This window comes from Carassius carassius, chromosome 41 (genome assembly GCF_963082965.1).
Source record: "Carassius carassius chromosome 41, fCarCar2.1, whole genome shotgun sequence".
Lineage (NCBI taxonomy): Eukaryota > Metazoa > Chordata > Actinopteri > Cypriniformes > Cyprinidae > Carassius > Carassius carassius.
Window position 1 is genome coordinate 2,508,690 of NC_081795.1, and position 23,078 is coordinate 2,531,767.

General features: G+C 42.4%; 1 protein-coding gene across 7 annotated transcripts in view; it reads right to left on the bottom strand.

The window, feature by feature from the left end:
* The window catches only part of LOC132123418 (rho guanine nucleotide exchange factor TIAM1-like), an 83,434-nt gene that overhangs the window by 41,499 nt on the left and 18,857 nt on the right, over positions 1-23,078 (bottom strand). For 2 of the 7 annotated variants that reach the window (XM_059534012.1, XM_059534010.1), the window contains one exon: positions 12,383-12,470. The exons of 4 other annotated variants lie outside the window; for them this stretch is intronic. The gene's annotated coding sequence lies outside the window, so the exon portion shown is untranslated. Of the gene's footprint in view, positions 1-390; positions 551-12,382; positions 12,471-23,078 lie in introns of those variants that run through there. One more of the 7 variants, XM_059534014.1, reaches the window with a different exon arrangement.

Genomic DNA, 23,078 nt, shown 5'->3' on the forward strand with positions numbered 1-23,078 from the left:
CAGGATAACAAGTATTTGATTTGCATGTGTGTCTCATGTTTCTCATTTCTCTCACTCCTAGCCAGCCAATATGAAATAACTGAACACTGCAAACAGAAAGTTCCATACTGTTTTCCAGTAATAATATCAATGGATCCATAAAATTAGACACAATTACATGAAAAGCAACAATTTTAAAACAAGAAAAAATAACTGTTTCCTAAAATACAAAGATATGCAACATAATTTTGTCTTCAAACAAACCTTAATATATTATGTATTCAAGTAAATTAATAACATTTTATGAATGTTTACATATTTTAATGGAAAACAAGACAATGTAATAAAAAAAAAACAGTCCCCTACCTATTTACCATTCTCACAGTCCCTATGTCTTGTTTGCACATTGACCTTTTGTCTGGCGTGACATTAAACGTGTCTGAATAATTCCATCCCGCTGCATAATGGCGCATAACTTCAAGAAACGCAAACACACAGAAATTCTCCTGTGTCTCTGTGGAAACCAGGCCAGCTCTTCACTGATGGAGCGGGCTCTACACGCGCTAGCGTAAACCATCAGGATAACACCAAAATAGAAAGCACTCCAGAACAGGGCCAGCAACATCCCCAAGTGCTCGATCAAAGTTCTCATACTACAGCAGCTAAGAGCAAGTGCTCATGGGTAAAAAACATGTGAGTTCAGAACATCAGCTCGATGTGTTCACTGGCTTCAGATTGTGTTTTAAAGAGCAGACACACATTATCTGACCCATATATTAATAACCAAATGTGAAAAGGTTACAAAACGATTTTCCACCATCATGAATCTACTTGGCTTGATGTTAAAAAAGAAAGACTCATAAGACTCATGCATAAGAAATAGTAGAATAAGACTAGATAGAACAATAGTTTTCCAGCTATATAACTCCCAGCTATAGTTCCCTATCTGTCAGTCACTACGAGTTATGTCGAACGACATATGGGGTCTCACTTGGGAGGCCAATCATCTCTGAATTTAAGAGAAAACGCCAATGAAAATTGGCTAGTGGATTAACACACCTGAGCCACTCCCCGAGCAACGGGTATAAATAGGGCGACAGGTGCATCCACTCATTAGATTTTTGCTTCGGAGCCGAGTAGTCGATGAGACCAGTCACTACAAAGCCATTCATCTTTGTTTTAAAGAAGCTGTTCCTGGCCGGTGTGACGGCGCTGTACAGCGGTGTCCCTATGACGGCGATTCCCCTGGGCGCTTCGGCTAAAAGAGACAGTTTTCTAAAAGAGCAAATCACGGGCGATTCGCGTCTTTTTCAAGATGCCGTTTCGTCCGTGTCCTTCTGGATGCGGTCGTTTCCTGTCTTCGGTGGACGGTCACGAGCGTTGTCTGCAGTGTCTGGGCGTCCAACACGCTGAGGCTGCGCTCGTGGATGATTCATGCGTCTACTGTGGGCGTATGAACATGGCAGCGCTGCGATTCCGTCTCTCACTCCTCAAGGGGAGTGCAGCAGACCCCTCTGTCGCCACCCGTCCCGGTTTCTCTGGCTCGAGCAGAGGACCGCCGGCTGGCGCTCTGGGAGATCTGAGGGTTACAGTGAGAGCTTCTCCGCCGGGCCACGCCCCACGGACCTCTCACTCGTCCCGCAGCGCCTGTCCCGTGCAGCTGCTGATTGATTCTGCTGGGCCATCTCACGGCGGTCCCAGCGTGTCTTTCGGTGCGCCGCCCGAAGATCAGATGTCGATCGCTGCATCAGGGGATGGGTTATCGACCTCTGAGGATGAGGATTCGGCGGGGCTGCCCCCCTCGGGTGTTGTCGCTGCTACTGAATCTGACTTGGAGTTGTCGGCCATGCCTGCCCGGGCAGCCGTGAGTATCGGGCTGGAGATGACTACACCGCCCAGTCCCGAGCCCTCGCGGCTGGATGATTGGTTTCTCGGCGCGGGACGCGGCTCACAACCTCGTTCTGAGGTTGTGTGCAAGGTCAGGAAAGACGAGGAACAGGTCCTGTTGGTTGCGCCTTATTGGCCCACCCGGACCTGGTTTTCGGAACTCATGCTCCTCGTGACAGCCCCTCCCTGGCGCATCCCCCTGAGGAGAGACCCTTCTCTCAGGGGCTTGGCACCATTTGGCACCCGCGTCCAGATCTCTGGAACCTCCACGTGTGGCTTCTGGATGGGACGCGGCAGACCTAAGTGATCTGCCCCCAGCGGTGGTAGACACTATCACTAAGGCTAGAGCACCTTCTACGAGGCAGGCCTATGCTCTGAAGTGGAGTCTGTTCACGAATTGGTGTTCTTCTCACCGAGAAGACCCCCGGAGATGCCCGGTCAGAGCCGTGCTTTCTTTCCTGCAAGAAAGGTTGGAGCGTGGGCTGTCACCCTCCACCCTGAAAGTGTATGTGGCTGCCATTGCAGCCCATCACGATGCAGTGAACGGCCGGTCCCTGGGGAGGCATGACCTGATCGTTAGGTTCCTGAGGGGTGCCAGAAGGTTACATCCTCCTAGGACACCCCTGATTCCCTCCTGGGACCTCTCTATTGTCCTGGCGGGACTTCAGAGGGGTCCCTTTGAGCCGCTGGATTCAGTCTTAAGTTCCTGTCTCTCAAGACAGCGCTCCTGATCGCGCTCACTTCCATCAAGAGGGTCAGGGACCTCCAAGCATTTTCGGTAAGTGAAGAGTGCCTTGTGTTCGGGCCGGCCTACTCTCACGTTGTCCTGAGACCCCGGCCTGGATACGTGCCCAAGGTTCCCACCACTCCCTTCCGAGACCAGGTGGTGAACCTGCAAGCGCTGACCCTGGAGGAGGCAGATCCAGCCTTGGCGTCGCTGTGTCCAGTAAGAGCGCTTCGCATATACGTGGACCGCACCCAGAGCTTTAGAAGCTCTAAGCAGCTCCAGGTCTACTTTGGAGGTCAGCAGAAGGGGAAGGCTGTCTCTAAGCAGAGGTTGGCCCACTGGATAGTGGATGCCATCGCCTTGGCTTACCATTCCCAAGGCGAGCCGTGCCCCCTGGGGGTGAGGGCCCACTCCACACGGAGTGTTGCCTCCTCCTATGCACTGGTGCACGGCGCCTCTCTGGCAGACATCTGTCGAGCTGCGGGCTGGGCAACACCTAACACCTTTGCGAGGTTTTACAACCTCCGTGTGGAGCCAGTTTCTTCCCGTGTGTTGGGTAACAGGTAATTGGCGGGAAGGGCTGGCTGGGTGTCACGCTTGCTGCCCCATTCCCCCTAACACGGGGATGTGAGCGCCTTTCTTCTCCCAGTAGAGTTCCCCGGTTGGCGTACCCTGGTCAAGCATCCTCCAGCACCCTCGGCAGTCAGACTTGGCGGAGCAGTCTGTCGCCAGGCCCAGTACTGGCATTAGCATGCCCGGAGTTCCGGTCAGCCCCTGTACTGGGCTAGGTGGTCATATGGCTTGGTTCCCTACGGGTAATCCCATATGGGTATTCTTCCACGGTAAGGTTTCCCTCTTGGCAAACCCGTGTCTTCCCTTGACAGACCCGTTCTGTCAGTCTCTTCTGGCAGCCGTTCCATCCCTACTCCAAGGTAGGACCTGCCTCAGAGACCCCTTCCATATGTAGTACTGCCCCCTGGGTTAGTCCATATCGGTATATCCACATGTCACCTCCCTACAGGTAGGATGTGGTCTCCGTAGCGACCTTTTCGAAGCTATCTTTCTCTGAAGGTTGAAATCCCTTCCATTAACTTATGTGGGCGGTACAGCAGCGTGGCCTTCTCCAGCAGCGATGTACTCACCCTTTGGCCCCTTCGGTACCAAGGTCAGTGAATTTGCGCTGGGGCTTTGGGAAGGTTACGACCTTAAGCGTAGCTTTTGTGGCACGCCAGGGCTTGTCGACAATTGCAGCGCCACAGGGTTGTGACGATGTTCACGTTGTGGTGTTTTCCATAGGACCCCATATGTCGTTCGACATAACTCATAGTGACCGACAGAAAGGGAACGTCTCGGTTACGTACGTAACCCTCGTTCCCTGATGGAGGGAACGGAGACGTTATGTCCCCATGCCACAACCTTGAACCGTTCGCTGTTGCCGGGACACGTTCTCGGCTCCTCAGCGTAAAACCTAATGAGTGGATGCACCTGTCGCCCTATTTATACCCGTGGCTCGGGGAGTGGCTCAGGTGTGATAATCCACTAGCCAATTTTCATTGGAGTTTTCTCTTAAATTCAGAGATAATTGGCCTCCCAAGTGAGACCCCATATGTCGTTCGACATAACGTCTCCGTTCCCTGGTTACGTACATAACCGAGACGTTTTCTGCAGGCATCGGTTTACAAAACAAATGTAGGCGGATGTTTTTTTTCTATTACTCAACACCAGTAAGACTTACAGTGATTCTGAGGTTTGTTCTGTTTAGGAAGTGTCACCTTTCAAAAGAGTCCAGAAACAAATGGCTCAAGAACAGCCTGCAATTTACTTTGGGGATGACTTTTTTAGGCGTTTTAGGTCAATTTGAAAGGAATGCTAAGGGATTAATCAAGATAAGTAAAATAAGCTGAATATATAATTTCATACAAATAATTAAAAACATGCTATAAACAGCCTGTGAATAAGACTGCAGTTTCACATTTTGCGCTTGCATAACTAAGTCAATTATTTTTGACATGCAATGATGCGAAATATAACCAAAAATATTTAGACAAAAATATAACTTTTTTTTTAAATAGCTTAAATAACTTATTTAAGGGTTAACGGCAAACAAATTTCTTCAAAGCTGTCCTAAATGATCATGAACACATTTGAGTGAAGGTGCATATGGTTACACGCACTGACTTAAAAAAAAAAAAAAACAAAGGAAAAATTTGTTTGGCCATTGCCTTCAAAATAAAAGCAGTGTGGCTGTATTGCGTTTTGACTTTTAATTTCCCAGTTACCTCACACAGGCCGGTCAAGGATAGCCATGCATTGTGTTGATAACTTTAACATGAGCAAACAGCACTACATTTTCATAAAATATAAACCTTTTGAACTGGGCTCAGGCTCATTACTTGTCTTCTTATTTATATGCCACCAAACAAGGTTAAAGAGAGCAGCAAACTCAAACCAAAGCACACTTAATTAAATTCAAAGCATGTTTGTTTTATCAGTTTCTATGTGTTATTGAGATGAACGTCGGTGAGAATATCCTCTCAGTGAATAAAGGCCTGCTTAAGCTGAATTGATCCCTGGCAGAGGGCAAAAACAGAGTGGCGTCACACAGAGCTGTTTATCAAATCCAGCAGTGACGTCAGGCAAATAACCGACAGCCGTAAACATCCTGTCATCCCAAATCCCCATTCATGGAGGTGTGTAAACAAACACACCCAGGGGCTCCATCACGCGATCCCCCATCCAGAAACCCACTTCACAGCTCTGTGTGTTTACCTGAAAATCTCCCAAAAAATGTGAAAGGTGCATTTTGCAGTCCTTTGTTATTAAGAGTCCCCTGAACGCACATACCATGACCTGTCGAAACATGAGAAGAGCGGTCTGAGAGCTGCCCACCACAGGCTAAAAAAGTCAAGACGATCAGCTTCAGGGTTGCGAAGGAGTTAAAACAGCACTTTTTGCCCCAAAGCTCAACCTGACGTGCGTTTCTCAGCGTGGGAGCTTGGGAACGATCAGAAGCTGCTGGAAACAAAACCCAAAATTCATCAGCAGCTGCAGGGTGGAAAAGAAGGAACATTTCCTGACAAGAAAACCAGCGAGGGCCCATTTGTGATGTTTATGCTTGGTAATTAATTCACAGCACTTTATCAAAGTACTACGATGACTAGCATTTTGTATTATACAAGACAGCAACTAAATTTAAAATGGATTAACAGCAAGAAATTAAACTAAATGGATCACCTCCTGAGATGATCTTGCATGTCTGACTATTCTGGTGGACCTAGTTAAAAGGATAATCTACCTAAATATATATATATATATTGAAGAATGTTGGTAACCAAATATTTCCATTTCCATAATATAGAATGGCTTTACGGTATTTAGTCTATAAACGTCATTTGCGCTGTTCCATTTTGGTGCGTTCAGGAATTCTTGTGCACTATAGAAAATGTTGCCGCATACGAGTTATCAAATTTAGGTTGCTCATGTTTTACCACTACATCTGGCCTAAAATCTAGCGCTGTCAACTTGTGTTGCTATTGTGAAACTGCATTTGTAAATTATGCTTGGTGGGCCACATATATTTTAATAGTGCTGTGGTCCATTTGAAATTCAACCACAGAACATATTTGGCCCATGGGCCGGACTTTGGGCACCCCTGATACAACTGAAGTCAAGGGAAACCCAAACTTTTATTCATCTGTGGATCATAAAAGAAGAAATTTTGAAGAATGTTAGTAACCAAATACTTTTGGTTCCCAATAACTTCTGTTGAAGTTTTGTAAATACAATGGAAGTTAATTGGAACCCAAACTGTTTGAATGCCAACATTTTTCAAAACATTCCACAGAAGAAAGTTGTGGTTTCCAGTGACTTCCATTACATAGAGAAAAATAAAATGGATGCGCAAAGCCGACCTCCATAGGTCATCCGCCCAGAACTGCTTTTGTGTACAACAGTGATTATGTTTTGAATATGTATATTTTTCTTACAAAAATGCATCGATTCGCTATAGAAGGCCTTTGTTCACCCCCCGGAGCTGTGTGAGACACTTTGTTTTTATATATGGACGCTTTTTATTTAACTTCTTTTGGACTGATGCATACAACACCCCTTTGAGTGGCATTAAACAGCTTGAAAGATCAAAGACAATTGTAATATAACTCTGACTGTATTCGTTTGAAAGAAGAAAGGAATATACACCTGGGATGACTTGAGGGTGAGTAATTTATGGTCTAACTTTCATTTTTGGGTGAACTAACCCTTTAAGTACCAAGAAAGGCATGATGGTTTTGTGACATGCTCCAGGGGTGATCCTCTTTTACTAGATGTTTTTAAGAGCGTGATACTGGAGATGGTAATACATCTGGAAAACAGAAAGAGCAATATGAGTGTACATTCAAATGGACATTCACAGTTTCAGCTCTGCCAATTATATTTCTATTACACTGGGCAAGCAAGTTTCTATGTCATCAGCTTCTGAAGTTATTTCCAAATTTCCCATAACTATTTTGAATCACAATCAAAACACTAAACATCTTTGGGAATTTCAATAATTTTCTATCGTTCTTAATCAGGATTACCCATCATGTTTCCATTGCAGTGCTGTTTTGGTGTCTGTCTTCCTCATTTAGAAACTGTAGAAACATGTAATTGAGAAACGCTGTGAGGGGCATTCAGCACTAATGAAAACAGCACAAATTTCCCATCTGTCTGAAAGAGACACCCAACGCAACTTAAAACACATAGCAAGCCTTATGAGGTTCAGAAATATTAGAACATCTTATGATTTTAAAGTATGTGCCTATGGCAAAACTGTGCAGGGAGGGCACTGTGGTGTGATGAATGATTGACAGGTCTTTCAGTGGATACGCTCGAGTGACAGATCGACTCAAAATCTCAACACAGAAAACCTGAGAGACAACCAAATCAGCTCTATCTATTCTAGCTATTATTGCTGCTCAGAACGAACAAAAAATATAGAAAGGATTCAACAAAATAGCGCCAAACAGACCTCAAATTATTAGTAATTTGTATAAAAAATGCTATAAACAGTGTTGTTTTAAAAGTACAGGCACTAAAACTTGAAATAAAGCTGCAATGAAAAAAATATATTTTTTAAATAGTTAAAATGTTAATAAATGCTTTAATCAGGGCTCGACCTAAACGCTTGTCCGGGACGAGTGGATTTTGTGAAGGGGCAAGTGTAAGAGAATTTTACTCGCCCGACCGTACAAGCAACCTGATCAAAATTTTAATAACAAACATTAACTACGGCAGCAAGGAAACTTTAGTGTGAATGATTCTAATTGTATTACTTTCAGTGTAAACGCTGAATAATAATGGATAATGTATTGAAAGTATTTAGGTCGTGTCAGTTGAGGCTGTCTTGTCTGACTCATGGAGAAATCAACACTACAAGCAACAGCACACACAAAGAAACAATATATATATATATATAATTTTATTTTATTAAATTGGAAATCACTTGACTGGCTGCTTCTCGTTAAAGGGATATTTATGTTATTATTTATTTTTATTTATACTAATTATAATTTTGTGCAATTACTTGCCTGTCAGTTGAGTTTGTGGCAAAACCTTTTGCAGTGTTTACATGTTGTTTATACCTACATAAAGTGTATTAAAATATATGTTTAATTTCATGAAGTACGATTTGATTTCAAAATGCACCTTCATTTTTTTGCATTTTTGTGTTTTTCAGTTGAATAAAAAACAAATTTTCCCTATATATTTCATTACTGAGGATTTCTTAAAAAGTCGTTTCGTCTTGTGGGATAAGTGTCTCGTCACACCCCTAGTGCAGGCATGTCCCAGCACCTCCTCAGGGACATCTGCTTATGATCCCTTGCCCCGGGCTTTAAAAGGTGGAAGGTCTGAATGGAAGGAGGACAGCAGGTGACAAAGCACAAAACTACTCTTTGCTTGCATGCAAACACGTTTTTTCTTGAGGAAATGCTAATCTATTTCACTTTAACTTTCAGTAATTGTAACAAAGCTAAAAGCTAAAAGATATATATATATATATATTAAACGCAAAATGTAAACTTAAAAAACCTAAGAAATGCTTTGGCAAATAATTAAAATAAGTTTAAGGTGAAGTACTAAAACCACGAACTAAAACTAAAATAAAGAAATAAATTAAAGCTCAATATAAACATACCATAGCACATAATAAAATGACTTAAATTAAAACTGATAATAAAAATCTAGTTTACTTTGACTTACTCAAGCAAATCTGAAGAATACTGAAAAATAATTTGTAGTAATTTAAAATTACTGAAATAAATCCGAAATTAAATACAAATATTAGATGAAAAACTTAAACTAAAACAAAATAAGAATAAATTAAAGCCAGATAGAATTTTGGAAAAAACACATACAATTTAAAAGAATAATGAACATATAATAATCTGATCTACTTGGAGGTTCAGTCAACAAGTCTGCGCTGTTTACTTGTGCCTTTAAGAAGCAAACAAAAGAAAATAAAGTTCTCAAGCCCAGGGGGAAGAGGAGGTCACATGACTGACCTTTAAGACAACCTGCATGTGAAAACACCACTGTCTATTAGGATTAGCAATAATTATTGTAAAGACTTAACGGCTCTGTGCTACATGTTTACACATGAAATGGGATACTGCGTGATACTTTTGACTCGGCAGAGACTAAAGCCAAAAGGGGAGGAGAAGCTACTTGGCTAATGGGATGGCATCACCATGATACTTTAATATTTTCAGTATTAAATATTGGTACCAAATCATTATTTACAACTATAGTGGTGAAACTAAACACCAACAACAAATAGGTTTTTGAGTTTTGACAAAGTTTCAGTGGACCACATAATACTGGAGTAAATTTACCTATAAGCAACTGGGTCAACCTACTTTAATGTGTTTGGCAAAAGTGACGTCATTTACAAATGCAAACTTCTCTGCAGTTTGTGTCGGTTCAGATGTTTTCTTGTTTCTGGAGAGCGTGTGAAGCATAAATACACATCTGGAGAGCAGTGAGATGAGCACGTCTGCAGCGGTTCACGCCAGACTGAACATGTGAAGCATAAACAAGGCTTTACAATGGCTCGATTTGGTACAATGGTTCAAAGTGCTCACGCTTGCTTCAGGAAACAATGTTAACAATCTGCAGTGCATTTTTAAAAATTAAAGACATGACGGATTGTGTTGAAGTTTCTGCGAGTTCACTAGTGTTTATAATGGCTGTTGATTTAACACGTTCATTTGCTGTCATTATCGTGGAAAAAATAGCACATTATAGGGCTGTCGCGGTTAAGAAATTTCTCCTGCGGTTATTATGGGTGGCTCAATAGCGCGATATGCGGTCTTACTGCCGTTTTTTTTTTTTTACATACCTAATTTATCCTGATTTTGCAGCATACAAAGCTCTATCGTTGACTCTGAAATGCTTACAGTGAAAAATGCTTAACATGGCTTAATGTACTAAGACAGTGATATTAACAGACCAAACTCACTAAAAATCATACTAATAAAGTATACTATCTATAAAAAAATCAGATGAGCCCTGAATATGAATGCAACTCTATAAAAGTTAAGCCTTTTCCTCCCATAGAAAACCGTTATAAGAAAACGCTTAATGTACTAAGACAGTGATTTTTAAAAACCAAACTCACTAAACATTATACTAATAAAGTATACGATGTACCAAAAAAAAACAAAAAACAGATGATCCCTGATTAAAAATGTTCGTTTAATAACACGTTAAGCCTTATGATGGTTTTCTATGGGAGGAAAAGGCTTAACGTGTTATTAAACGTGTTGAATTCATATTCAGGGATCATCTGATTTTTTTGTAGATAGTATACTTTATTAATATGATGTTTAGTGAGTTTGGTCTGTTAATATCACTGTATTGGTACATTAAACCACATTAAGCGTTTTTCCCGTTAAGCGTTTTAGAATGTCCCGATGCCTCATAAAAAAAAACAAAAAACTGAACACTGCGGTTGCCGTGGTTTCTGCGGTTGCTATCTTTTCTCTGCGGTTTGCTTGTCAATAGCACGGTATTACAATATTGCGGTTATCGCGTCAGCCCTAGCACATTAAAATTATTGTCTCTGCTTCGCTAACGAAAATTGTTCCAAAGTAGGGCTGTGCGATTAATCGAAATTGAATCGAAATCGCGATATTACGCTGCTCCAGAGCATATGCTTGACTGTCAGCCTTGTGTGGCAGTCTTAGTAACTGCGTAAACGCCCACCATCAAAAAAAACAAAAAAAAAACACAGGGTCAGCTCATTAGTTATTAGTTAGCAAATTACAACTAAAGAAAAACGTTATGTAACTTAAAAAAGGTATTTTGCAAGAGCTGCGTCACAATGCATCTCTTATTGCATGTTCGCTGTTCCCAATTCAGAAGACCTCATGCTTCTTATACTCGCTCCTCTCTGCCTTGCTCAAGGGCACCTAAGTCGTGGTATTGAAGGTGGAGAGAGAACTGTACATGCACTCCCCCCCACCTACAAATCCTGCCGGCCCGAGACTCAAACTCACAACTATTCGATTGCAAGTCCAACTCTCTAACCATTAGGCCATGACTCCCTAATGAATTTTGTAATGTTTTAATGGAAACTGTAAGAATTCTTTTTTTTTTCAGCAGGGTGATGATACTGTACTTCACATTATTGACAATATTGAGCTGAAGCTTGACTTTGCAAATTTAAAATCGCTAATCAAATCGCAATCGCAATACCTGTCAAAAAAAAATCGCAATTAGATATTTTCACCATATCGCACAGCCCCGTTCCAAAGGCACGGGTTTTTCGTTACTGAATGAATCCATGACTCAAGTGAGCCAATGATTCAGTTACCCATTCATAAAGACACAGCTGTTGAATGAGTCATCAACAGTGACTTGCTGCCACCTACTGGCGGTTATACTTTCATATTTTGAGTATCATTTAATTTTTTTTTTTCAAAATATCAATTTTTTTAAATCCATTAATGTCCATTTAAAGCCCATTACTGTCATAGCAATATTTATGCAATTATAATTGCACTGTGAATGTAATGCCACCTGTGCAAACATACATACCACTTCATACTCAGCTTCTAAAAACAATAAAATAGCCACATTAAAGGCTGAATCCAAATAATTCTTTCTAAAGCTACTATTTTGTCACTTCTATTCGATGCTTTTCTCATTTAACACAATCATGACTATAAAATATGATTTGGGGGGAATTTCTCAGCCCAGATTAATGTGTGACTTCATTTTTTAATCTAATTAATTACATGACATGCCATTTAATTAAAAAAAATCATCAGCACATCATGTAATTGATTAGATTAATACATTATAATCACTCGACAGCCCTAGTTTTGGCATTTTAATTCTTCTAATTTTCTTTCATCTCATACAAAAAAATTATAGTAATAATACAAAAAATTTGCACATATAGAAAGCAAACACACTAAATCCAAACCAACAAATAATAATCAGCACTTTCTCAAACACACATCTTAGGTCAGCCCAAGAAACTTTTGGAGCTCAGAGAAGTATTTTCTGAAGGACAAGCGATGGCATGTGTTGCTCTGATTACCTGAGCCCCGTGTGATACACCGACAACAGATTAACCAAATCCAGTTTCCAGAAAACCATTATCGGAGTTTTTCCCCTGTGGAAGTCTCTGCCGAACCCTGGGGTCTCTCCTCCCACCCCTCGTCCCCGCGCCGTGCAGCCGAGCGTAACGAGGCGGGATTCAGACACACATGACTACACAAAGCCGCGTTGAAATTAATTTACTTGCTCCGAGCTCCGATCACAGGCCTTTAATTTCCATCCGGCTCCAGTACAATAACGCCTCTGTTTCCCTCTCCCTGCCATGATGGAGCTGGAAGATGAAGAACAAACTAAGCGTGTGCACAAGTCTGTCGACCTAAACCACCTGTCTAGGGTTTGACATCATAGACAACCACTTTAAAACAGCTGCCTTCAACCCTAGAGATAATAACCCTTCAATTAAATCACTCATCAAAACGCAGGGTATGAACAGGTATGAATGGTGATTTTGATGCATTCTGGGTAAATGGAATTATAGACCACAGGAGTGAGACAAAAAACTTACAGCATTTCTAAGGCATTTTAAGTAAGTATGCATCAACATAAAAAGATATAACCAGATCATCATATGCATGCTTTGTGGAAAAGGAAAGCCCATAATGCAGTGCACAGGGAAAACAAAAACATCCAAAATAATATAGGAGTAAGAGAAATGTTTATAAATATACATATTTTATTCAGTCGTTATTAAAAGCTCAATAATAATTTAATTTCATATTTCTTTATTAAAATAACAATTAATACATTTATTAAATACAAATATAAATGATAAACTTTAGTCAAGAAGTCTCTAGTGTTGATAACTAATAAGATATTTCATTTTTGTATTATAATAAAAATAATACATTTATAAATAAATACATAAAAATATTACATCAAATTATAAGTATTACAATTTTAATGTATTAAATCTACTGGAATAAATTGTTGTCAAGTCTCTAGTGTAGTTAAACAATACAGTGACTAATAATTTAATTTAATATTTCTATTTATAGTAAAAACCATACATTTATATAAATACATATATAAAATTATGAAATTATAAAAAACAACATAACCCTATAGGAACACATCTCTAGTGTAGTTGCAAAAAAGTAAAAATAATAATAAATTAATTTCAAATTGCTCTTTATAATAATACATTTTCAAAAATATTAAAATATTAAATAAGTAATATATTGGAATAAACTGTAATATATAACTTTTGTATTTCTATTTTTATTAAAATAATACATTTATAGAAAACTATGTGTAAAATTAGAACTTAATGTAGTCTGTTGTGAATTCTGTCGCTTTAAATATTAAGTTGGTTGCATGTGTGATATTTTAAGTTGCCTTGTAAGCAAATAACGTAGTGCAGCGTTCTCAGCACATACGGACTCAGCGTAATTGGCTATTCACTAAGCTACTCCAGTTGAGCGATCATATCGCGTGCACGCATTCATGTGCAGTGTTGATGTGCAAGAGAAAGTTTATGACAAAGTAAGTTCTCCTTTCTGTATGTTGTGAATAACAGATTGTCATACTGTATCCCAACTGCGCTAATTTAGACCATGTTTGTGGTGTGGTTGATGTTTAGCGATCTGTCTGAGTGTAATTTGATACTGCTTAACGAGCGGATTATCCCGCTAGCATCGCGGCTCGTATTGTTCATGTTTAGCCTACTAGTTATTACTTTGAAGTGAATTTCTCTGTGGATAATATCTTTCACTGGTTGTCATTTATTACTGCCTGTATTACTGAGACAGTCCAATTTCTATAATCCACATTTTGGTGTTTGTCAATTTATTATGCAGTTTATTACAGACTCATACTAATATATTTCTCGATTTATATTTCATGCATCAGTGCACTTTACAGATATGTTTATATTTGGGTTTGCAATCTCTTAAGTTGTTGAATAATTTTAGACTGTGAATATTTATTTCTGTTATATTATTTGTTTCAGAGACTACCTCAAGTACACTATTATGTGTATATGGTCACTCTTGTGCAATAAACAGTTAAACTCTATCTGATGACTCCGACTCCCTGACCAGAGTTCTGCAGCGGTCAATAATATAATCCACCAGTTTCAGTGGGGCAAATCCCAACATATGGTCCTTCGAGCCGGAACTATTGACTACTGCAGTGATGTCATTGGAAGAGCGATCAACCTCTCTCCCTCATGTTGAGACGTCAGACAGACCCTCACGGCATCGTCGCACACCTAAGCATCTGGAGGAGTATCTCCTTGATTACAGCCATCACCGACCTGCTCTTTCCTCCCCACCTACAGCAGAGGTGCCAGCGGAGCAGAGAGGAGCAGCAGCCGCAGTGGGCATAATTAATCAATCACGACCAGTCTCCAGCCAGGGTGAGCATCCAGCCACAAGCTCCACAGACTTATTAAGCATGAGTTCACTGAGGGAATTAATAAAGTCTATCTCCGAGAAGGAAAGAGATGAAGCTGCTGATATGGCTGCACTTCAGAGCAAACTCAAGCAGTACGAAAAACGACAGCGTCGGCGTCAGGATCTGATGAAACATATCACATCATTCCTGAAGGAAGAAGGGGATGAAGAGGTGCAAAGTGTAAAGCCTGCCACACCACCGATGAGATCACCTCCAGAAAACTCACCTCATCCGACCCCTTCATCATGTCATTCTTCCTATTCATCACAGTCACCTGACATTGAGTTACATACCAAAGGACAAGGACATGTGAGTGCCACACGAATAAATGTAAGCACACCTACTGCAGAGGCAGAGCACTTTAACTCTGGTTTCGTACCAATAAAGCCAGCCACTTCACTCCCCTTGTACTCACCAATTTCGTCTGGTACGTTACCTGCCGCCGTGCACCAACATCAGTATGGCACAAGAGCAGATACTGTGCCACTACTGCTTAATACACAGTTTTGCCCATATGATGATGCTGGAACTGCCTTTCAGCCTCGGGTGCAGCCACAGTTAGTAGCTCCCACGCCAACCTACCAGCATCCCAGTGTGCCTTACATCTATACAACAGTGGCACCTTCTCCTCGACAACCTGTCGCGGCTCCATCTGCACCCAGTTTTTCAGTTCCTCACTATACTACAATGCCTCCAGTAGCATCAGTGCCTCAAACCCTGCACAGTGCTTCAGTTCCTGCCATGAACATTCCTGCTCTCGCAGACACTTCTCTAAAGCCATTGAGCCAGCCACTGAAGCGACCAGAATACTTGGTGCCTCACCGCCCTTTGCATGCTGTCCCCCAGCCAAAGATTCCTGATTTTGTGAATGACAATGAAAGGGAATTCGCTAACCTGAAGTTAGCTTTGGACAATCTTCTGGAACCTCATGCAGAGCTAGATGAAAAATACAAGTATCACATCTTGCTGGAACACCTTAAATTGCCTGAGGCACAAATGATTGGCCAGTCCTGCCGCCATCATCCCTACCCGTACTCTGCAGCTATGCAAGCTCTTCAGTTACAATATGGCCAACCCCATCAGCTGGCGCAGAGCGAAATAGCAGCAATCCTCACAGCACCAGAGGTAAAACCAAACGATGCACGCAGTTTTCAGAGTTTCGCTCTCCGTGTCCACCTCTTAGTGAGCATGCTGTTATCTTTGGAGGGACCCAGAGGGATGGAGTTGAACTGCTGCTCGCATGTGGATCGTTTGCTTAGTAAGCTGCCGAAGTACTTGCGAGATGGTTTCATAGAGTTTCTCCAGCTACAAGGGAAGCTCAACTCCCCCAGTATTAACCCGTACAACCTACAAGACTTCACAGGGTGGCTCGACATCAAAGCTCAGCAACAGAGATTGTCTAGTAGGTTAGTGCAACGCTATCAGTATGAAAGAGATCACAGTGGTTCAAAGGAGAAGAGTGCTGCTAAACAAAAAAGCCAAAGTACAGCCTTGTATCATGGTGCAGCACCCACTGAGGATAAAGCATTCCCCAGTCCTAAGGTGTCTTGGAAGAAGACCCCCCTCAAAGTCAACTGCCTTTTCTGTGGCAGTAAAGACCACTACATCACTCGATGCAGTAGTATTAAAGAACAGTCAGTGTCTGATCTTTGTAAGTGGATTTCAGAGGGGAAGCGCTGCTGGAAATGTGCCCGTTCCCATGCGCATGAGACCTGTAATCTGAAGAAACCCTGCAGTGACTGTGGTGGTATTCACCTTCAAGTGCTTCATGGCGTTGCCCGAAGTCGTGCAACTGATACATCATCAGCTTCCTTGGAGAGCCGCATCTACCTCTTGCCATCCATTGCATCTGGCAGAGTCCTTCTGAAAGTGGTGCCTGTGCTGCTGCACCACAAATCAAAGACAATAGAGACTTATGCAATATTAGATGACGGAGCTCAGCGCACCATGATCCTACCTACTGCTGTCCAACAGCTCCAGCTTGAAGGTGAACCTGAGACTCTAGCACTTCGTACAGTCCGACCGGACACTACTCACCTCAATGGCTCAAAAGTCACCTTCGATATCTCTCCACGAGGTAAACCAGAGAAACGCTATCAAGTGTTTGGAGCATTCACAGCTTCTGGCATTGATCTGGTGGAACAGTCATACCCAGTTCAGACTCTTCAGAGACGGTATGCACATCTAAGAGGAGTTCCACTACAGCCATTTCACAAGGTACGTCTTATCACTGCTAAAGAGCCTATTCGTCAAGGCACCAAAGGGGGACCCGTGGCAGTTTGTACAGCTCTCGGCTGGGCACTTCAAGGGGCGGAAATGAGTACTACCGGCCGAGGACCAGTGCAGCAGTGTTTCTTCGTTTCCACCGACCACCCAGATGATCTTCTTTACAGAAATGTGGAGCGGTTATGGCAACTGGATGTGCTGCCCTTTCGCAACGAGAAACTGGTTGTCCGGTTTAGGCAAGACAAAGAGGCCATGCAGTTGCTTGAGTCTCAACCTCAGCGAGTCAATGTCAAGGGAGTACAGCGTTACGCCACCCCTCTTCTGTGGAACTCAGGTGCTCCAGAACTTAAGGGCTCCATGCAATCCGTCCTTGCAAATCTGAGGAACACTGAAAGGAGACTCCAGAAGGACCCTGACAAGGCCTCAATCTATTCAGGAGAGATTGCCAAACTCATCGAGGCAGGTTACGTAGTCAAGCTCAACCAAACGGAAGCGACACAAACAGAGGCATGGTACCTGCCCCATCATCTCGTGAGTCATAACAATAAGCAACGACTGGTGTTCGACTGTTCTTTCAGATACCATGGTCGGTCCTTGAATGATCAGCTCCTCCCAGGTCCCACACTTGGACCATCGCTGTTAGGAGTACTCCTGAGATTCAGACAGCATCCTGTGGCAGTAAGCTCAGATATCAAGGGCATGTTCCATCAGGTCCGTCTGTTGTCGAAGGACAGGCCCTTTCTCCGTTTCATTTGGAGAGATTTGCAGAGTGAAAACCTTCCAGATGTATACGAGTGGCAGGTTCTGCCATTCGGCACGACAAGCAGTCCATGCTGTGCAATCTTTGCTCTGCAACACCATACTTGCAATTCTGAAGCCAAATATCCAGGGCTACAACAGCTAGTCCACCAAAGCTTCTATGTGGATAACTGCCTGACAAGCTTCCCTACTGTCTCAGCAGCCAAGCAAACTGTGGATCAGTTACGCAGCATGTTAGCAGAAGGAGGGTTCGACCTAAGACAGTGGGCTAGCAGTCATCCAACGGTGGTAGCTCATCTTCCGACGGAAGCCCAGTCATCAGCCACAGAGCAGTGGTTAGTGCAAAACCGTGTTGACCTTATGGAGCCCACATTAGGCCTCAGGTGGAATTGCGCAGCTGATACCCTCGGCTACCATTATCGGCTCATTGAGCATGCAGAACTGACTATGAGAGCTGCTTACCAGGTGTTGGCTTCCCAATATGATCCACTGGGGTTCATACTACCCTTTACCACCAGAGCAAAGGTGATCATCCAACAGTTATGGGCTAAAAAGAGAGACTGGGATGACCCAGATCTACCACCAAACCTTCAGGCCGCCTGGACCGACTGGGAAAGCGAGCTAAAACAACTCAGTGCAGTTTCCATTCCTCGCTGTTACACACCAGCCTCTACAACTGCAGCAGAACAGCACAGATCCCTTCATGTGTTCTGCGACGCCTCTGAAAGAGCATACGGGGCAGTGGCATATTTGGCTGTTCAAACCAGTGGTGACATTCATGTTTCCTTCATAATGGCCAGATCACGGGTTGCTCCTAAGAGGCAGCAGTCTATACCTCGCCTGGAGCTTTGCGCTGCCTTGGCTGGAGCTCAGCTGGCCAAACTGGTGAGGGATGAGCTGACACTCTCCATTAGTGAGACAATTCTGTGGACGGACTCCATGACTGTGCTAGAGTGGATTCAGTCAGACTCCTGCCGGTACAAGGTGTTCGTTGGGACATGAGTCACCGAGATCCAAGAATTAACAGACCACAGCTCATGGAGATATGTTAATACGCAGGATAACCCAGCTGATGACATTACGAGAGGTAAAACCCTCCAAAGTTTGGCCGAGCCCAGTCGATGGAGTCAAGGGCCTCCATTCTTGAAACAGAACCCAGAGCACTGGCCTAAAAGACCTGAAGTTGCACAGTCAGAAGTAGTTTCCGAATTGAAAGGCCTAACCTGCTACTCCGTAATGGCAGTTGTAACAGAGTCCAACCTCCCCGATGTTACGCAATTCAAGACCTGGCGAGAGTTAGTGGGGGCAACTCTGCGAGCCTGTCAAGGGGCAGCCGCATCGAATAGTGTAATAATGACTAACAGGGAGGCGGAAGCTGTCCTGCTGAGGGAATGTCAAGCTCAGAGCTTCCCGGAAGAGGTAGCTGCCCTTAGAGCACAGAAATTGATTCCTGTGCACAGTCGATTAGTTAACCTCGCTCCAGAGTGGGACCCCCTGACCAACATGATACGAGTTGGGGGGCGTCTAAGAAGGCTGGCAAACTCAGACCCAGAACAAATCCATCCCATTGTATTGGACCCAAGACACGCAGTAACAAAGCTCCTTATTCAAGAATTTGATGAGCGTCTGTTACATCCGGGAGCTGAGAGAGTCTACGCTGAGGTACGGAGGCAGTACTGGATTCTCAGAGGACGTCAGGCTATCAAGCACCATCAACTCCATTGTCAGTCCTGTCAGCGCTGGAGAGCGCAGCCAAAGGTACCTCAAATGGCAGATTTGCCACCAGAACGCCTCCGTCTGCTCTGTCCACCCTTTTATTCAACGGGTGTTGACTGCTTTGGCCCATACCTGGTCAAAATAGGAAGGCGGAATGAGAAACGCTGGGGCCTGATCTTCAAATGTCTCACAACAAGGGCAGCTCACATCGAGCTTCTTAATTCGATGGATGTTGATGCCTTCCTCCTTGCACTCCGCCGGCTCATAGCCAGAAGAGGTCAACCCCGCGAGATTCGCTCAGATTGTGGCACCAACTTCCGCGGGGCAGAAAGAGAGCTACGGGAAGCCTTCTTAAGCATGGAGTCAGAACTCCAAATCCGTCTTGCAGACCACCAAATTGAGTTCAAGCTTAACCCGCCCAGCGCTCCACATTTTGGCGGAATATGGGAGCGCGAGGTCCGCTCTATAAAAAATGCTCTTCAGGTAGCCGTTGGTAACCAAGCAGTCACAGAGGATGTTCTGTCCACAATCCTAGTGGAAGTGGAGGGGATTCTCAATTCAAAACCTCTGGGATACGCCTCAACAGATGTCGCCGACATCGATCCAATTACTCCTAACCTTCTCCTTATGGGGCGGCGGGATGCATCTCTCCCTCAGGTGGCGTATGCTCCAGGAGACATGGGGCGGCGGAGGTGGCGTCACTGTCAAAACATGGCGGACCAATTCTGGATACAGTTCACCAGAAACTACTTGCCTACGCTTCAGACCAGGCAGAAGTGGCATAAAGCGTCAGAAAACCTGGAGGTCGACTCTGTTGTACTGATTGTGGATCCGCAACTCCCAAGAGCTCAGTGGCCCATAGGTAGAGTTCAGAAGACATTGCCTAGCAGTGATGGATGTGTGCGAACTGTTGAAGTTGTCATTGACGGTAAAGCTTACATTAGACCAGTTGCTCGCTTGATACAGTTGCCTGCTCTAGAAGGTAACCCCAAAGACATTTAGAGAATTCCCTTGATTACCCATTTGCTACTCAAATGTGGGGGCGGCTGTTGTGAATTCTGTCGCTTTAAATATTAAGTTGGTTGCGTGTGTGATATTTTAAGTTGCCTTGTAAGCAAATAACGTAGTGCAGCGTTCTCAGCACATACGGACTCAGCGTAATTGGCTATTCACTAAGCTACTCCAGTTGAGCGATCATATCGCGTGAACGCATTCATGTGCAGTGTTTATGTGCAAGAGAAAGTTTATGACAAAGTAAGTTCTCCTTTCTGTATGTTGTGAATAACAGATTGTCATACTGTATCCCAACTGCGCTAATTTAGACCATGTTTGTGGTGTGGTTGATGTTTAGCGATCTGTCTGAGTGTAATTTGATACTGCTTAACGAGCGGATTATCCCGCTAGCATCGCGGCTCGTATTGTTCATGTTTAGCCTACTAGTTATTACTTTGAAGTGAATTTCTCTGTGGATAATATCTTTCACTGGTTGTCATTTATTACTGCCTGTATTACTGAGACAGTCCAATTTCTATAATCCACATTTTGGTGTTTGTCAATTTATTATGCAGTTTATTACAGACTCATACTAATATATTTCTCGATTTATATTTCATGCATCAGTGCACTTTACAGATATGTTTATATTTGGGTTTGCAATCTCTTAAGTTGTTGAATAATTTTAGACTGTGAATATTTATTTCTGTTATATTATTTGTTTCAGAGACTACCTCAAGTACACTATTATGTGTATATGGTCACTCTTGTGCAATAAACAGTTAAACTCTATCTGATGACTCCGACTCCCTGACCAGAGTTCTGCAGCGGTCAATAATATAATCCACCAGTTTCAGTGGGGCAAATCCCAACATAGTCAAGTCTCTATTTGTGCAACAGGCTTTGGAAATCAGTCCCTTACAGTATGAGGTTTCATTTACATTAAGATGCTGCCTGTGTAGACCATAAAGCAGCTATCTGGGTTATGAAACACAGCAAGCCCAGAGCATCTTGACATGAAAGCTGAGAGGCGAACAGATAAAAGGGATTCCCATGTTTAAACACTACTATCACTCAGCTGCTAGTATGAACACATCACTCGATCCTGTTGACAGGGAACTATTCCAGGTATGCCCTGGAAGTCATAAAACTCTGAAGGATCTGTTTGGAAAACAATGCATAAGTGCATAACAAGATACTATCTCATGCTTACGATGGTTCTGAATCCCTCTAACCCCCCAAAACCAATCCAGGAGAGTTCATTAACAACGCTGATACAGGAAACGCAACCCAGCGGCAATGACCACATCAAAGCACAATGAAAGTGATCTGTATCTTTGAAAATCTTTGAAATTTTTTTATTATCAAAGTCAGCGTGTCCCCCGAGTAAAGAAGGAAACTATTTCAATCAATTATTTTCAAAGAAAGAAAAAGCTTGGGTCTGTATTAAACCTGTTTAGTTCTACACTCGTGCAGAACTAAATAACAATTAAACCTTTCTTGGCTTGAATGCTGGATGAAGATTATGAAGACTGAACTGCACTACGGTCAAAACAAAGTATTACTTCCTTAAAACTGATATTGTTGGTATTGGAATTGGTATTTAAGGACATAATTACCATCAGAAGGGAATACTAAATAACAGCACACTAATTATTTTACTTTGACTGAATCAATTAACTGACAGGTCTCTTGAATTTGAACACTTATGGCTATATTTTTAGCAATAGCCCAAAAAAACTTTGTATGGGTCAAAAAAAAAAATGTTATGCCAAAAATCATTAGGATATTAAGTAAAGATCATGTTACATGAAGATATTTTGTCAGTTTCCTACCGTAAATATATCAAAACCTAATTGTTTATTAGTAATATGCATTGCTAAGAATTCATTTGGATAACTTTAAAGGTCATTTCTGCCAAATACTGTCCAATCCTTATAAACCATGCAACAATGATCAGATCCTTATAAACTATATAACACTTAAGACTGGTCCAGGGTCACAAATATACAATCAAATCAACATGAAAAGTAGCTTATAGCATTACATACAACACTTCATAAGAGATTCCCATTGCGAACCCATTGGGGCATATTGTCACAAACATTTATTGTGTTTTCAGTGACTGTGAATCTAAACTTCTGATCATCAACATAAAACTGACTCTCAGAAATATAATTTTGGGAATAAAACCTATAAACTAGTTTAAAAAAAGTGTGACTAGCCAAGGTTATCTCTATATGAAATATTAAACAACAAGAATTGGCCATTGAGATTCTATTGTGATTCAATTGGGGCATGTTGTCACAAAAGGTCAATGTGTTTTAATGAACTGTGAATTTAAACTCCTGATCTATAATGGTGAAACAGATGTGGAGAAACTAAGTAAAAAGTGTAACAACTAGGCCTGATCTCCTGTGAAAGTATCTGTTTGAAATGTTAGACAAGAATAACTGGTTTAAAGGACCCTTTTGTGACTGGGGCATGTTGTCACAAAGGATGAGTGTGTTTTCAGTGAAGTGTGGATCTAAACTCCTGCTCAAAGAAAGTTTCTCAGTGTCTGATAAAATAAAACAGAAACTAGGGCAAAAGTGTGACAACTAACCCCAGCAAGAATTTGCTAAAGGGACCTTTTTGCCACCATATTTTGGTAACTTTTGGCCCAAATATGACCTGTGTCTCAGATCAGCTGATGCAATGCACTTCACATCTGTGTCCTCCAGCGCTGACCTCCTGTCCTGCCTGACTGCAGATGGCTGATTCATTTCCATCTGTATACCAGCAGATGAGA